Source organism: Canis lupus, chromosome 15 (assembly GCF_003254725.2).
Source record: "Canis lupus dingo isolate Sandy chromosome 15, ASM325472v2, whole genome shotgun sequence".
In the NCBI taxonomy this organism is placed as follows: domain Eukaryota; kingdom Metazoa; phylum Chordata; class Mammalia; order Carnivora; family Canidae; genus Canis; species Canis lupus.
In genome coordinates, this window is record NC_064257.1 from 37,150,508 (window position 1) to 37,164,086 (window position 13,579).

The window sequence follows — 13,579 nt, forward strand, 5'->3', positions numbered from 1 at the left end:
GCGGGCTTCTGTCTGTCAGTTCAAAGCACTAAACCTGTCAGAGTGCAACATGGTCGTGTCACTTTTAACCAAGATGTCACATATATTGTGAGAAACAACCTGCTTTGTGTTTTCTCCTCTAGGATTTTGCTGGGAAAAGCAAATGTAAAAGGAATTTTTTTTTAACACTGCATTTTTATTTTGCAGATTCTCAGGCTGATGGAGTGAGTGACAGAGTGGGTTGCCAACTCGAGTGACTCCACTCAGTGTACACAGTGGCTACGGGGGATAGATTCAGACATGCCCAAAGAAGTCTGCCTATGGGGAGACTCATACCTTTGAGGTTTAAATCAGGTGTGTGAAGAATGCTGGAAACATGACTTTCTGGAGTTTGGTCTGGGTTGGTTTGGTTTTTTTGTTTTTGTTTTTCAGGGAAAGTGGGAAGCTTGGTGGCTCTTGCCTGTTCTTCCAACTCTTTCAGAGCCATAAAATACTTCCAAAGTGTAATGTACTCTCTCTCCTAGGGTTTAGTCTACTCTATGCCACTGCTTGAAAGGGTCATCCTATATTTTTATCAAAACTTTAGGTGTTTAAAGACATGATGTGGTTTTTCATATGCAAAAAGGGTTTTGATTTTGGAGACATTTTTAAATTGGGGATTGAGGTTTACTGATCTGTCTCTTACCATGTGTCTATTTCCTTAGAAAAAATAAGTACAATTTGTCATACACAAGTTAGCTACCACATACCTGAAGAAATTACGTGCAGATTATCTTTAAAAGTAGGTGTTCACGTTATCTTTAAAAAGTTGTTAAATAGCTCCAAAATATCAAGCAAATGTAATGTTTCTTTTGAAAATACAACCCACGTTTCCTTGCAGAATGGTTATGCTTAATAGCCTCTGTTTAATTCATTCAGAAACTACACGATTCTTGTTGCTATATTTTGTTAAAAAGGAAAGAGAGGCTGTTTCTACAGGTGTTACAGAAAAATCAATACTGAGCCACGGATTATTGGATCCCATAGAACCATGGAGACTTGGCAGTGAAATTCTTCCAAAGGTGAGTAGAGGCATTGATTTTCCTTCTCATGCCTGAAGAAATATGACACGAGGAACGGAGGCTAAATTTAGATTGGAAGCAAATCTCATCTGAAGCTATGCCTTTAAAAAAGTTAGTGACAATTTAAAAACAAAATTAAATGAGCAAATTGAATGAGAATTTGAGTATACAAGATTTTTCTCATGTATTTTTTCTTAGGTTCGCTTTTTTTTTCTTCATTCCTTTGAATGCTTTTGAAAAAAATTTGACTGTTTGACCAACATTTTGTCTGTAATTAAGATCCAGTGATTTCCCTGTACAATATAAAATAGCCTCAGTCTTTTTTTTTTAAGATTTTATTTATTCATGAGACACACACACACACACACAGAGAGAGAGAGAGAGAGAGAGAGAGAGAGGCAGAGACACAGGCAGAGAGAGAAGCAGGCTCCATGCAGGGAACCCGATGTGGGACTCGATCCCAGGACTCCAGGATCATACCCTGGGCCTAAGGACAGGGACTAAACCCCTGAGCCACCCAGGGATCCCCTAAAACAGCCTCAGTCTTAAACCCATAACCAGGAGTGCAGTAATCCTTCAGCTCCTAAGAAAAAGCATATTATTTACACAGTTTTACTTAAAAACACATGCTCATCACGAATCTTCTTTATTTGAACTGTGTATTTTTCCAGCCAATTTGTGCCATAATTTTTAGACACATGCTTGCTTACGTGTTTACTTATTTCACAGTTTCTCCTAGATTTCAAAAAGTTGAAAAGCTATACATAACGCATTGGTGGTTGTACTGCATTACTTAGCATTCCATCCATGCAGGCAGACGGTGTTCCTAGGTTTGGAAGTATAAATCCCAGGGGAAGTGAGCTGAAGAACATTTCATGCATCACTCATCCTATTATGAGCCTTGTGCTGTTCCATCTCTCTACAAGGTAAGAGATTTATTGCGAGCTGGCTTCTGCCAGTAGAAAATGACATATGCTAATGGCTCATGCTTCTAAGTGTATGTTTTTGGAACTCATAATGGCCAGTATAGCAATTGTTTTATAAAGAATAATTGGAAAATTTAAGTTACTCACACATGCTCTATCATGTTCATCTGTCCCCAGGTAGCATTTGGTTGCTCTGTCCTGAGACCCCACAGTGTATAGTATTGTCTTTTCCTCATGTGAAGTGGGATGGTAAATTGGTCATTTTTATAATGAATTTGAGTAGAGTAGATGATCAAAGGAAGATAATTCAGGTCTTAAAGTGGAAAATTGCCCAACTACCCCTGGCTATGTCTAGGGGTAGGTGTAATTTAACTTCTAATACTTGGGATCAAAAACTGATTATGAGAAAGTTAAAATGTAAACTGCTAGTGAGTACATGGGAATGTATAGAGTTATCTTAATAGTAAGCTTTTCTTTCTGCTGTTCAGTAGAACATTCTCAGTTCTTTTTTTTTTTTTTTTTCCTTTTCCTGAACTTTCAGACTGGCAGAAACAACAACAAAAATTGTTTATAATTTACATTCTAACTTTGGATCACCTAGCTCATACCCTGACTCTGACTACCCAGAGAGACAAGGCTTTGAAGGAAGAAGTAGCTATTGGAAGGCCGTTTCTGCTTTATTAATAAAATCACAGGGAAAATGCGACATTCTGGATGTCCCATCTGATGAGGTAAGATTTTATCATGTCTCATAAAATGAGATTACATTTGATCTTATTTAGCATTATCCCAGCCCCAAGAAAGTTTGCATTTGTCAATTTGACACGGAAATCTGTAATATAAAGCTTTATATACACTGCCTAAACTGTAACCAATTTGAGGCATTGAAAGCTAGGCTATTTAATAATGTATTTTATTTATGTACAAATTACATTATTGTTACTGTTTTTCTGTCCTCAGCTTGGAAAATTGTAACTCAGTATATCATACAACATTCTTAAATAAAAATAAATTACATACATTGTAATTCTTAAGGGGGGCAAAGGCACACTATTTTCTAACCTTCCAGGAGGTTTAACTTTGGAAGTGTGAACTCTTAAATGTGAACAAACCAAAGACGATGGCATACTTGGGAAGTATTCTAAAACTAAAATGGGAAATAAAGATTTCATGGTAAGTGCCAGCCTTGTGTTTACTATTGTAATACTTTCACATATGCCTGAGAAGGAAACAAGTACCAAAGACAATGGAGCAGTGATGAAGGAACTGAACGTATGGGAAGCTCAGGTACCTGTAGATACAATACGAGGAGACACAGGTCCCTCGGCCCCTTTATTTGGTACCTATCCTGTAATCCATCAAAGTGGCCAGGTACTCACTTTCCAGTTCAAAAATATTAGTGTTTTCAACATAACTGCTCTTTCCATTATACCCACATCCTCTCCACTACATAAAATATATCTTATCCGTGTCTGAGCAACATGAATGTAGACATTCTGTCTTTGGGTTAAGCACATTGGTATGACTTTTCCTAAAATGTTGCAAAGATGAATTTCCACAGATAATTTGTAGTTTGTGAAATATGAATTTTTCAGGGGAAAAGTGGCAATTAATGGAAGAGTAATTATCTTCAATGTGAAAATAGTCTGGGCTGCTGACTTTGGCAAGCACAATGTCTTTGACTCATTATCATTTTCTTTGCTTGCTTTGTTGTCATTCTTTGGATTCTTTCTGGATCCATCTCTCTTTTGTTCCCCTTCAACTCCTCTATTATATTCCAGTTGGTAGTTAAAGAACAGAAACAGAGCAGTAAGACTGCATGGCTACATTTTTCCAGTGCCACCAACTGGGAGTTAAGCTGGCTAACATTTTGAAAGCCCAGCCCATTTCGTTCACAGCAGGAAAGGCAGGTAAAAGCATTTCTGTATTAAAGTACACACTTTGTTTCTTCAGGTTCTTCTGGTCTAAATTCTCATGTTTGCCAGTTGGAGGGAGAAATGGAAAGGAGGTTGGGGACCAAATACCTGGGGTATTTAATCAAATACCCAGCAACTCCTATTATAGAATGCAGAAATTTCACTTTTGAGGATTAACTAGAGTGGATTTTGTCAACCCAAATGGGTGTCCCCCTCTTCCCAGCATGTTATTGGGCTACTTCCTACCACTGCCTAAATACGATGCAGTGGGAGAACTCCAAATAGCTTTAATAGTAACTCCTGGGTTAGCAGAAACTAAATAGGCAGGGTGAGAATTCCCATAAAACATAAGTATATAAAAAAAAAAAGAAAAAACAAAAAAAAAAACATAAGTATATGTGAAGTTCCTCAAAGAGTACCTTTTACCTGTGATTGTTTACTTCTATTACAACAAGAACTTGAGAATGGATTTTACTTTGTTCTGTTCATTTGATTACTATTTCCTAAGTGGTAAGTATACACCTTCTTAAATATTTTATGAAGCTCGCTTAATCAAGCAAATATCCCAACACACATCACTGTATTGATCCTTGACCTTCTGACCTGTCACTCTGCCATGCTGGATGCCTTTTTCTCATGTTCTTGAAGATGAGATTTTAGGGAACTGATAGAGTGAGGAGAGATGTCTGCCTTCTATCTCCGCAGCAGCAGACCGTGGTGTCATCTCATTGGAGGGGACTTCCTTGCTAGTGGTGAAATTGGGATGAATAATATCACTTCGCGTTCATGCTGAATATATATATAAGCTTAAGAGCACTATGTAAGAGTTGTCTAGGAGGGATAAACATAGTATATATTTAAGGCAGGAGGGCCAAAGTTCCAAGATGTGTTAGATTATTGTGATAATATCATAGCTTATTTTATGAATAAATCAACATGCTCCCCAGCTGGTGCCCACGGGCCATATATTGAAATAAATCCTACAGATCCTCTTTCATTGGAGTTAGAGCCTTTACACGCACCACCTTACCATGGACTAGAACCCTAGTTTGTTTTATGTTTTATGAGTGTCATAATATGGATATTTCTTATCAAACAAATCAGAAGTTAATAGAAGGTGCAGTGGGAAAATCAAATAACTTTGTCTTTGAGGTTTAAGCAAAAAAGGAAAAAGAAAAAAAGAAAGAAAAGAAATAAAAAGAAAAGAAAAGAAAAAGAATGATGAAAGGCCATGGATGCCTGCACCATGAGTGAACCTGGGATCTTTTCAAGAGTATGAGGTCCCTTCCAGTTTAGCAGTTAGACAGATTCTTTAGCCAATTTAGCTTCAGCTTGACAAAGATTTCCTACTTATAAATGTCTCTTGGGGTCCATGAGGAATCTCAGATACTCATTTATTTTGTAAAGAAGTGTTCAGGATCAATACCATCAAAATATTTCACAGTTACCGTGTGCATTCCTTGACTGAAGTGACGGTGCCAAGGATCTGGCCATATCCTGTCAGGCACCTGGCACAGCTAACCTCCACTGCACTTGAGTGCACTAAATGGCCTTCTGGATGTCCAGTTGCCTGAGGTCTCGCATTTGTTCACTTATTGCTTTCTTGTTTCGAGACTCTTGCCCAGGATAGTCATGGCTGGGAGCAAGGGGTAAATGGGTAGGGGATGATTTGTGTGGGTGTTTCTTTTCTAATTTGTTAAATGAAAAAGGCTGGAGAATAAAATGTCCTTCTTTTGTTGATCATTCAAATAAGTACGTGAGATGTGAATCATAGCCTAATGGTGGTGGTGAGGAGTGAGGGAAGGAGGCAGTTCCCCTTCAGCTGCTATGGTTCTCAGAGCCCCACTACACTATCTTAATAAGCTAAAAGGAATGATGTACCATTTCTATCTAATATGACATAAAGATAGCAGTTCCTTTAAATGGATTCATTTTTAAACATGAAAGGCAGTGGTCCATGGTCTGGGTTGAATATGTGCACTCACCTATTTGCACACATATACTTCTTGTACACATTTTTCAACCAAGTAATAAGAATGGTGGAGGGGAAACCACAAGGACTCCCTCAGGGTCTGGGGTGTGGGTGTGACCCTAAGCAGGTACCAAAGCAAGTGCATTTTTAATTCGAAGCTTTGGGTTTTAGCTTAGAAATTGGCTCACATTTTACATTCTGTTTCATTATATATCGTGATTGTTTTATTAAAGAAAGAATTTTAATTTGCTTACTGTTGAGAAAATCTGATGTTTGAGACGTGTGTGCCATGTTTGCCCTTCTTTGATATTTTTCAAAGAACACTTACTTAGCTTCTGCTATGTGCCAGATACTAGTTCACCCCTCTCCCCCAACACTGATGACTATCCCAGAGGCTCCTATTCGAATCTGTAAAGTACAAAATAGAGGTTCACAGGGGTGTGAAACAGATGAATTGGCAATAGATATGTGAATTGTAAATTGCCATAGCTCCTTGATCCTGGGCACATTTTTCCACCCAGGGATTTTAGTTGGTCATTGTCAGAATTTAGCAGAAAGCCCCATCAAATCTGTAAATTTTTGTTGAACTTAACGCAATCCCTTCACGCTTTAGAAGCTTTCTAAAGCTTCTTTTCTACTTCCTACCTTCCAGAGGCACAGAAAGTTATTCATTTCCCATTTCTACTTTGCACATGCTCCACACCTAAAGATTGACACACCCCCACCCCCATCCGCCTTCCATTTTCACTCTTACGCTCCTTGGTTCCCATCTTTTCTGAAGATAAACTGCTGCATGTTCTCCTTGTTTGTCTAATTCTTGTGTACTTGGTATGTGTTAAACCAGGAGCTTAAAAACTCAGTGGATGGTGGCTCTGTCTTCTCTGCTGCAGGGTCTGCGGTATTGATTGATGCGTGTGTGTCTGTGTCATCCTCTGAAAACATGGCAGCTTAAGTTAATGCATAAACATAGCAGTTAAACTGGAATTGGATCGATGGGTTTGAGTTCCTGCTGTACTGCTTACTAGCTGTTTAAACAGTTCTAACCCTGCTTCTTCGGCTATAAAATGAGGAAAGTAATCATACCCACCCCCCCTTGGGTTGCTGTAAAGATTACAGGAAATAATGAGTATAAAGCACAGTGCTTGGCGTATGGTAGGAGGTCAATAAACGTCAGTAACCATCTTTAGTATCGCTCCTATTTATTGCATGTCTGTGCAGCTACTCACATACCCCATATATACAATTTTTCTATATGCATTAGTCAAAGAAGGATGGCTAATCTTAGACAACATCGTGAAAAGGCAATATCCGCCTTCCGCATTGCCAGCTTTTAATGTACCAGAAGGTGCATTTTGTCCTCGCTGCCTCTCGATGCCCAGACCCTGCCTCTCTTGCCTTTCCTGGTAAAACCTCCTTTCAAGCAATGACCTGAAATTTATCCACATAAAGGTCTAGATGACGGAGAACATTTGAGGTGTTGCCCTTGTCAAGGTCACTAACCTCTTATCAAAGATCAAATACTGAGCTGATGAGATTGCAGGCATCCAGCAGCAGCTGGAGAAGTTTATTTGACAGTATGATCTCTCCCTTGCCTTCAGGAGATCTCCCCAGAGTGGGAGTGGTTAACTGGGCCAAGGAGGAAGGTTAGTCCTCCTGTGGAAGGTGCCTGCTGGGGCTCTCCTGGGGGTTGTCTGACATCCTCAAAGGCTGCCTCTCTAAGCCTGGGGCCACTTAGGAATATCTGTCAGCTTTTCCTTTTTTTTTTTTTTTTTTTCCAATTATGACTGAGTTTTGAACCTAGTTATGCCTTAGACCACAAGCTGAAGTCCTTTGAGCATTTTTTCCTAATACTCTTCTTTATGTTTGGCTATACATCCCCTTTTCTCTGTGCACACCCCATCCATGCTTTCGTTGTCAGTTGCCTATTGTATTTCTTTCACAAAAGGCCTGTATTCATGATTTCAAGTTGTTTGCACATCAAACTATTAGGCTGAGATGTTCTCCTAAAATACTCTCTGTGTATATGTAACACTTTCTATGCACATTTTTCAGAGTTCGAAGGGCTGGGTTTAAGTTTAGAGTATGCCTTCAGCAGCAGTATATGCTTAGGAAACCATTTACTTCCTCAGCCTCAGTTTGTCAGTGAAGTGGGAATAAAAGGGTCTGCCAGAGGGTTGTAACAATCAAATCAAAGCGTTCTCTAAAGTCAAAAGTAGTATAGAAGCTTCTTGATCTTCTTTTTTACCCATCATGCCTACCTCCTCAAGCAATTTTTTTTTAATAGAGGGCATGCAGAGACACATTATGTTTAGTAATTTGTGAAAGAAGAGATCAAATTATCGTTCTTTGACATTTTTCCTCATTACCTGACATCACTCTTCGGTGCCTTCTCCTACCCCTGTCTGCTGCCTCCTGTCAGGGCTTTGTCATTGAATCAGAGATAGCCCAAAGGAGAATGTTCTCCATGAAAATAGAGGAAGAGAAACAAATGTCCACTGGTAAACAAGGAGTCCACACCAATGGGCTAGATCCACAAATGGCTTCTCAAAGGGTCCAGATCATTCTGTAGACTTTCTGTATGTGGCATGGTCAGGCCATGCCACCGGGTCACTCAGGGGTTTGGAGTAAGGCCACAAGGCATTAACATTTTCAGAATCTTCTATGCAAAAGTGAGAAATAAATAAAAGTATTTATTGAGTAGCTACTATGGGCAAGATACTTTTCAATAATAATAACAGCTAACTGAGTTTTTGCTAGACACCAAATAGGCACTGGGCTGCAAGGCTACCCAATTATCTAATCCTTACAACAACTTTGCAGCAGTGGTATTATATCCATTTTATTGTAGGGAAACAGTGCTCTGACACCAAACCACTATTTCCTGGGTTTCCCAAGGATCCTGCGATAGAGATAGCATTAGGCACATTTTGCATATGAGGCAGTTGGGTCACAGAGAAGTTAAGTAACTTGTCCCCATGGTTCTAGGTGGAATCCCACCCAGGTCAGCCTGACCCTGCACACTATGCTGCACTGCCATTCTGAGTGCTCTCATTCTCAAAGGGGACCTTTTTTCTTCTCTCTGAATTTACAATCTGTTGTGGATTGATACTTTGGTAAAAATATAATTAAAATAAATTACTGGAAAAATAAAATTAATAAAGACATTCAAAACACAAACTCATGTATTATTAGATTCAACAAACCTGAAAATACCCAGGTTGAAAATAAAATTAAATGCCACGTCCCCTGTTTTTGTATTTTTTTTATCTCACTAAAGTTCAGCAGCATGTCTTAACAATATACCCTCGCAAATTGAATTTTATATGGGATATGTCTATTATTGGAAGGCCTATCATCTCATAACCTACAGAACCAAGAAATCTAGACTGCTATAAATTCATTTATTTGATAATGAAGATACCACTGTGGTACGGGTATATCACTCTGTCTCCAGGGCACAGGCTCATTGTTGCATTGATTAATAATATTCTTTCCCACTGCATCGAAGTAGGCTGAAGAAATTAAAAGAAGCATGATAACACAAAGCCAGCAAAGCAAACTGGTTAGTTCCCACAGTGGTTAGTGCTCTTCTGGGCAGAGCAAGTTAGCTGAGCAACTTCCCCTTTTCAGCATTCCTGAAAGCAAATTTTAAAATAGAATGGCTATGAAAAACAGCAAATGTGTATTTCCCAAGGGAGAACAGGATCTGTAGCAGGTGCCTATCTCCATCTCCATCTGCAGAAGTGTCTGCAGGAAATAGATGAGAGAAAAAAGGCTTAATAAACAGAAAATGTCAGAGACACTATTTTTGATTTTTATTTAGCAAAATCATGTCTCAGATTTCAAGACAAAACTGTTTTTTGCCTGATTCCTGGCCCAGCCCTCCAAACACATCACTACTGTTTGAAATGCTGCATCTACACAGCATACATGTTGGTTATGGTAGATCTCACTTGGACTTTGGCTTCAAGGAAGAGATGCCACCTTAGAGGACCTGTTGGCAGCAATCATTGTGTTACCAGTGTTACAGTTTGTTAATATAGAACTTTCTCTGCATTCGGTGAAGGTAAAAACGATGGTAGAAAATAGAGGATTCTTGTTTGCCCTTATAGAGGAGCCCTTTGCTGACCGTTACATTAACGACCATAGTTTTCTGAAATTCAGATGGAGTTCCATTCTTGTTCTTAAGCAATGCCCTGCCCTGGTATCTAATCTATTATTTAAGCTTAATATCATCATTTAAATATTGATCATTTGTTTATGGAGTGCCCACTAAGTGCCAGATCCTGTGGGAGACTGCTAGATCTTGGAGAAACAACTGTGGCAATTTGGTTCTACCTCCAAAGAGTTTCTATTTCTAGCCTGGTTGGGGAGGCACAAGGTACAGATTTAGAACATCATAGCACCGTAATAAATGGAGGGACCAATAGACCTATCACTGTCGAAGAAGTGACAAACTCAAGCTATGGAGTCAGAAAAGGCTTCACAAGTAGGTGACATACAATATAGAGCTGGAAAAATAAGAGTTTAAGATTTAGTAACAGTGGGGCATCTGGTAGGCTCTGTCAGTAGAGCATGTGACTCTTGATATCAGGGTCATGAGTTCAGGCCCCGTGCTGGGCTGAGCATGGGGCCTACATAAAACAAAAACAAAAACAAAAACAAAACTCAGTAATGGTAAATACAATATTTTTGTACAGTGTGGTTTTCCTTGAACTCTTCATTCATGACCTGTTTTCTGGGGACTCTTATTTGGCCTCCCAATGGAACTGCTGTCTTTATGGAATATTTTCATATTGTTTCTCTGCTTCTCCACATCACCTTTCTGTGTTTGGGCAATATCTAAAACATAGAGTGGTTAAAAGCAAAATTGTATTCATGCTCACAACATCTTCCTACTGTCTTTGCCACACTGACTGCTAACAGTTTCCTTCTAGTTTCAAAAACTCAGCATATGTGATCATATTTGTTCCTTCTTCCCCATGATAAAATTCATCAGTGGTTAATGAGCTCCCTACTATTAAATGGGACTTTAGCCTTGCCTCCAGGATCTATGAGACAAGGCATACCTAAGATAGCTTTAAATTTTTAAAAAAGTAAGCAATCTCTACTCAATTTTAGCTATGGGAGTCTTGACAAAATGGAGGCTTTTGTTTTAGAAAATGAAAGTGAGTAAGTAATCTTAGGGAGATTAGATGTTTAAAAACAGCTTTTTCTTTCTTTTTCTTTCCTCCTTTCTTTTTTTCTTTTCTTTTCTTTTTTTTAAAGAATTCCAGGGAAAAAGAATGGTACTTATAAAAAAAATAAACACTTTAAAGAATGAAGATTGTAACCATGCATTGCTAACTGGCAAACCAGACATCAGCAACAAGGAAAAAAGATAATGTGGAACAGCAGGAAGAAATTGCCCAATGAACCAAATAAGCTGCCTGACAATGTTTGGTTGGAAACTAGACCCTGGGTGGGGCCACACAGAATTTAGGGTCATTGGCAAGGAGTCTCACCACTATAGTCCATGTCAACTAAAGGATGAAGGTAGCATATCCCTAGATAATAAGAAAGTGGCACAAGTGAATCCCTGTATCTTATTTTTGTACAAATATACACTCTATTGCCATCCAGAATCATGCAGCTCTGATCTGAATAAAGACATCTGAGCATCCAAAGAAGTTGATAGGAAGTGCTCAATAAATGTCAGTTGCTATTCATTTAAGACAGACTGATGCCATTAAAACACTATTTTTACAATCAAAACCAAAATCTTGACACCACACTGTCACGTACCAGCAGAGTTCTTCTAGGGATTGGAGACACTGCAAAAAAATGAGCAACACTTATTCCCAATCTTGTAGCATTCATGGCTCAGATGGAGACAAAGATAGTCACCTAGAGTTGAACATGTGACAACAGGGTACGTAGAGGGCACCATAGGTGTAACTAAGAAGGAGAGATAGCACCAGGTCGCGGGGTATGTCTGAGGAAGTTTCCTCAGGCAGTGAGGTTTCAGGTGGGAATTGGAGGATCCATCGAAGCTAGCCAACAGTGAATAGAGGCTGAGATTGGGCAGAGTTTGGAGTCCCAGGATAGAATGGAGGGGGAACAGATGTTGAGCGAATGTGAGAGATAGGGCTGGATGTCATAAAAGACCTGTTGAGGGATCCCTGGGTGGCTCAGCGGTTTAGCGCCTGCCTTTGGCCCAGGGCACGATCCTGGAGTCCCGGGATCAAGTCCCACATCAGGCTCCTTGCATGAAGCCTGCTTCTCCCTCTGCCTGTGTCTCTGCCTCTCTCTCCTCCTATGTCTATGATGAATAAATAAATAAAATCTTAAAAAAAAAAAAAAGACCTGTTGGCTAAAACTCAAGATACAAGAATTGGGGTATAGCTCTGGGAGCTCACAGGAATGGGAAGACCAATTAACAGGGGACAAAAGACGTGAGACCTGGTGCCACCTCAGACGCTTGCAATGGGTCAGCTTACATGTGTCTCTTGATCTGCTACACTTTCCTTTCTTTCATGCAATATGGTGGAAAATACCTTGCCTAGCTCATAGGGTGCCTGTGTGGATTGTATTAGGAAAGTTCTTTGTTAGCAATAGTCCGTATATGAAGATAAGTTTTGTTTATTAGTACTTTCCATGGCTAGGGAAACCACTGGAGGAAAGTATCTCAAAATATAAATCCATTTTGGAAGATTGAGATCCAAGATTGGGAACTCAAATGAGCCAGGCAGGTCACATTAAAATTTGAAGGGGCCTCAAGCAGAGCAATGCCAGAGAATAGTGGGGACTCTGGCAAGCTGGAGAAGGCATGCCCTGTCTGAAAATCAAAATAATGTGTTGTTATGTAAGAATATAGATCTTGCCATGCTAGGTCTTCTAATTTTAACTTCTAAATTGGTAAAGACCTTCTAACTTTAAAGCTGTAAGTTCAAATGTTTATGTGAACCTAATTGATGACTAGTTCAGATATTCAACAATGATACTTTGTGGGTCAGTGTGAAACAGTGTCGCCCTCCATACATACCCCAAAGAGCTGTGAATTCTGACCTGTGGACTGTGATATCACGTTTAGAGGAAAAATGGAGAGAAATACATCCCTAATCACTTGAAATCAGTATCAAGGTCATGTAAGTGAGCCACATTCTTTGGTGCACAAAGACAGAATACTGGGGTAAAACACTTCATGATGTACATGGCAGTCTTTATGTTCCTTGTCACTGAACTACTACGACATTTTACTCGCTCTTTCATCTTTTTTTCCCTTCTGTAAAACCCATTATAGCCCTTTGAGTCCTGCCTGCTGACTTCTGTATTGAATATGTCACTCCCTTGCTCAAGAACTTCAAGTGGTAACTCCCATCACATACACCCAATGCAAAATTTGATCTTGGCCTACTTTTTCTTGCTTTGTCTTCCTCTTCACTCATCCCACCTAATTCTTTCTTTCTGTTCTACTCGTCATTCTTTACATCTTACTAAAAGCCAGCTCTGCACCTTTTCCCATGTGCTTTGAGCCTTCTGAACCCACTTTATTGGCTGTCCATTCTTAGAATTCTTTAAAACCACAGATACACAATTGCAGAGCTTATAGGCTTTCTTCATGGACTTACAGAAATTTTCTTAATCTGATCAAGAAATGTGGGCCTTCTTAATCACTTATTATTATGGCTCTATCTTATTAAAGTATATTACATTTCAAGCCAACTGAAAGATGTAAATACCTGA

At 39.3% G+C, this 13,579-nt stretch overlaps 1 long non-coding RNA gene across 20 annotated transcripts in view; it reads left to right on the plus strand.

Annotated features, from left to right (window-relative positions):
- The window catches only part of LOC112654405 (uncharacterized), a 231,175-nt gene that overhangs the window by 36,442 nt on the left and 181,154 nt on the right, over window positions 1–13,579 (plus strand). For 12 of the 20 annotated variants that reach the window (XR_003133009.3, XR_004805119.2, XR_003132996.3 and 9 more), the window contains 4 exons: window positions 187–333; window positions 898–1,040; window positions 1,854–1,966; window positions 2,508–2,697. This is a non-coding gene — a long non-coding RNA (uncharacterized LOC112654405). Of the gene's footprint in view, window positions 1–186; window positions 334–897; window positions 1,041–1,769; window positions 1,967–2,507; window positions 2,698–13,579 lie in introns of all 20 variants that reach the window. The other 8 variants (XR_004805121.2, XR_004805120.2, XR_003132998.3 and 5 more) reach the window with 8 other exon arrangements.